We start from the raw sequence: 4,670 nt of genomic DNA, 5'->3' as shown, positions 1-4,670 counted from the left end.
GTGTGTGTGACTAATACATTCCCTGGGAGGAGCCTGTAGATGGGAAAAGCTCCTCCGCTCAGCTCCTAGGCTGACGAGCTTCAGCATTATTCAAATCATCTTCCTCTCCAGACCTTGGCTACATAACAGACAGCAACTGCAGACCCTTCCAAGGCATCGGTGCTGTCAATCACTCCATACTGCACATGACTGACAGCTCCGCTTCCCAGGAGACGCTGCAGCAGCTGAGATCTGCAAATAAGCTGCAGTTTTCTTACAACTATGACACCATTCACGCACGGCCATCACCTGTGACCCACACACTCTGCCAACGTACCCAGTGCAGCTACATCCATCCCCAACACTCATCGGTCTACATTCAGCCTGTCAATCCACTAGCAACACTGACGGACGGGCTACCGGTCGGTGAACACCGCCTGCCTGCATTGTAACTGCAGACCTATCCGTCCTGCACCCCTGTAACCTATATCTATTCCGTGTGTGAATGACAATCTTGTAGACTTGCAGGGACGTCAAACGCTTCCTTTGGCTAGAGCTGGTCCCTGCGTCTGATCCGAGCTGCGAGCTCGCAGATTGATAGACTATATATATATATATATATATGTGATCAGAACGGATAGGTCTGAACAAAATACAGTACTTCAGCTCCCCGGTCTTGCTGTAATAATTTTATTCGGAAACATCCAAACGCTAGTCTGCTAACTGACTTATACACAAAGGGGGCTCCTGTCATAGAATTACACTAATATTATATATGAATCACTCACTTACTAAGGGGCCCGGGTCGGAACAGAACTCAGGACCCCAGCGCTGTCAGGCAGCAATGCTAAGCACTGTGCCACCATACTGCCCGATCTTCGGAAACATTGGAACAAACAGACTACACGGGAGCAGCAAGCAGTGCTTGGTTCATAATGGTTTAATTTACAGTCCTCTCTTAAGCACATGGTGTTGTACAATCTAAATGTTGTTTTTCCTGTCTATATTGGGCCTACTTTGAAGCCTGTTTTTCCACTATATAATGTGCAGATCTTTATCAACACTGGAAGTAACTGCCAGTAATAAGATGAATGGAGCCTAATGTACTACATATGACCAGCGAGAAGCTAACAGCCATACACTGCTGTCTATCTATAGCTGGCTAACTCCAGGTGTTGTGAAACTACAAGTCCCAGCATACACTTCCAGCAATAAGCTGCTATATATTGGCAAAGCATGCTGGGACTTGTAGTTTCACAACACCTGGAGTGTCACAGGCTAGCCAACACTGATTTATAGCTATATATATATATATATATATATATATATAGTCATGAATAAATGGTCGTGACCTACCTCAATGACGGGTAGGTGAGAGATCATTTTAAACAATGAGCATGTTGTCAAATTCCTTTTATTTTTATGGATAAAACAAGTAATTTTTCAGCTATTTCTACAGCTGCTTAATAAAAGAGAGGCGCTCACGTTGCATTAACGCCTGGTACATGAACAGCGTCTCACGTAGACAACGCACCTTGACCACCGCACAGAGACGGCTCACTACGATTAGCGCGGAGCTGGCGTATCTCCGATAGCGCCGTTTACGAGTCAAGTGACCTTCTGTAAAACGTCAAAGAGAAAAAATAAATATTCACACACTGTGCTTCATTGTGGAGACGTGTTCTAACAATATTGTTATGTAAAATAATAATTAATAATAATAATAATAATAATAATAAGACTTTCTTAAAGAAATTTTATGAATGATTATTGCCAAGTACGTTAGGGTGAGATTTTAGCCACATATTAACCGTCTTTACGGAGCCAACGATGCTCCATATTCATAAGTATATTACAAACCTGCATTGTGAGGACAGGTGTCTTGGACCAAACACAGCTTTGCACCTTAATGAGCAGACATAAGGACTGACAAGGACCACAACGTGGGTACTCCCATCACCACTTGCAGCAGCGTCTGCAGAGCCGTCCTCGAGAACTGGAATTACTGCCAGGGGCTCAACCATAGTAAGTGTTTGTGATATTTGTCCTATGAGTCACAGTGCTGGAAATTGTGATCCAAATTAAACAGGGAATAACGCTGCAGGAGCGGAGATCGCTCTGTGGTAATGTATTCTGTGGGTACTGTGAGGCTTCACACCGAGTTATATCATAGCGAGCAGGACCTCTCGCCCGCAGGCACCTCACAAGCCCCTTATATTACAGTATACATGGGGGAAGATACATAACAATTTCTACCACCCTCACCCAGATCCCCTAATCAGTCATCACACAGTAAGTACCTCCCCTCAGAGCAGAATCCCCCTCCTCCAGACCCTGATGACAAAACAGTGGCTAATGTTGACATTATCCAAACCACTTTCACCTATGCAAAGATGAAAAATAAAATATATAGTGAGAATATTTTTTGGCCTATTCAACCCCCTCCTCCCCTCTAGATATTTAAAGCTGGGGCAAGATTTGGGTCCAAGATTTAACCCCTAAGTGTTTTTGTAGTTACATAGATTAAATCAGGACTTAAAAAATGAAATGCAAAAAAAAAAAACGTCTCAAAACCTGCTCCACTTTACTGGACAATGCTGACATTATCCAGCACATGCACAGAAAGGGTGTAATATAAGTAAAGGAGGAAGGAAAGGAAGAGGCAGATAGAGGGATAAGCAGCAATGGTGGATCCTGCAGAGAGGACTGTACACTTCCACCATATAGCCCATTACTGTGTAATAACTGCACCTACCTGCCCCCTATAGAGGGTATAATAGGCCTGGAGGAGATTGCACCACGCACTGCAATCCTGCACCGGGCCCCTCACTGCCCCCTAGTGGTGAGCGGAGCAATAGTCACATGATCTGCAGACCTTCTCCCCAATCTGCCTCTTACCCCCTACAGCGCCCTCTGCTTGCACCAGCTGATGTCTTCTTATTGCCCCCAGAAGGTAAAGTGCTGCCCACTGATCTCCTGGACACAGGTACAGGGTGCAAGTTGTTGTCTCTTGCAGTATCCCAGTTTTATTTAAATAATGTTCTTTGTTGTGGATGCAGCATGTAATTCTCAGTATCTGCACTGAATCTATCACCAATGCTTAGTAACACTTCTCTTCCTCTGTGTGTTGGGTATAATTCTCAGTATCTGCACTAAATCTACCACCAATGCTCAGTAACACTTCTCTTCCTCTGTGTGTTGGATATCATTCTCAGTATATGCACCAAATCAACCACCAATGCTCAGTAACACTTCTCCTGATCTGTGTGTGTTGTATATAAATCTCAGTATCTGCACTGAATCTACCACCAATGCTCAGTAACACTTCTCTTCCTCTGTGTATTGGATATAATTCTCAGTACATGCACCAAATCAACCACCAATGCTCAGTAACACTTCTCCTGATCTGTGTGTGTTGGATATTAATCTCAGTATCTGCACTGAATCTACCACCAATGCTCAGTAACACTTCTCTTCCTCTGTGTATTGGATATAATTCTTAGTACATGCACCAAATCAACCACCAATGCTCAGTAACACTTCTCCTGATCTGTGTGTGTTGGATATTAATCTCAGTATCTGCACTGAATCTACCACCAATGTTCAGTAACACTTCTCTTCCTCTGTGTATTGGATATAATTCTCAGTACATGCACTGAATCGACCATCAATGCTCAGGAACACTTCTCTTCCTCTGTGTGTTGGATATAAATCTCAGTATCTACACTGGATCTACCACCCATGCTCAGTAACACTTCTTTCCCTCTGTGTGTTGGATATAATTATCAGTATCTGCTGTTAGTGTGTATGTATGTACAAATGCACAGTATCACTTCACGTGTTATATAACAGGGATACCACAGCGGGGTGCCAGGGATTGTGTGGGGGGGGGGGGGGGACCGGGCTTTGGGCTGTTTCTATCTCTCACTGACATAGCAATTATAGAACGGTGTCTAACCCAGGAGCACAATGTGTTCAGCGTATTATTCAGTATGTACGAACAATCGCACAGTGCCACTTCTCCTATTCTGTCTGCTGGATGTAAATCTCGGTATCTGGCCTGGTTGCCGACTCTCTCGGAATATCCAGGAGATTCCCGAATTACAGGGGGGAGGCCTCCCAGAGCCGTAATGTGGGTGGGGACACAAATTTATGTTCCGCCCATCTGAGTGAATGCTGACAAAATTTACATCAGCATATGCCTGGCCCCTCCCACCTAATGACTCAAACGCATACTTGCCAACTCTCCTGGAATGCCCAGGAGACTCCCGAATTCCGGGTAGGTCTCCCGGGAGAGCTGACAATTCTCCCGCATGGACAGATTTGAAGCCTCCATGATGCGGTTCTCCGGGAATCACATCATTTTGTCTCGCCCCCCCCCGTGCTAAAATGACACGTTTGCGACATTACGTCACAGGGGACGTGGCCACAGTGATGCGATGCGCTGAGCCCCGCACCATCACGCGGGGCTCAGCGCATTTAACAACAAACCTACAGATCCTTCGCTGTGGATCACAGGCTTCCTGCAAACTGGGTTATAGGTCGGTGGTACCGGTATGTCCCTCCCCGGCTCAGAGCTGCTGACCGACAGCTTCCAGCTCAGTGCGGACAAGTCCGGACAACTCTCACTATACCCCCCCTGGACTGTAACAGGATCCCCCCCTCTATTTATGGCCTAGGGACAGAGTCTA

This window comes from Mixophyes fleayi, chromosome 12 (assembly GCF_038048845.1).
Source record: "Mixophyes fleayi isolate aMixFle1 chromosome 12, aMixFle1.hap1, whole genome shotgun sequence".
Lineage (NCBI taxonomy): Eukaryota > Metazoa > Chordata > Amphibia > Anura > Limnodynastidae > Mixophyes > Mixophyes fleayi.
This window is presented reverse-complemented; position numbering follows the sequence as displayed.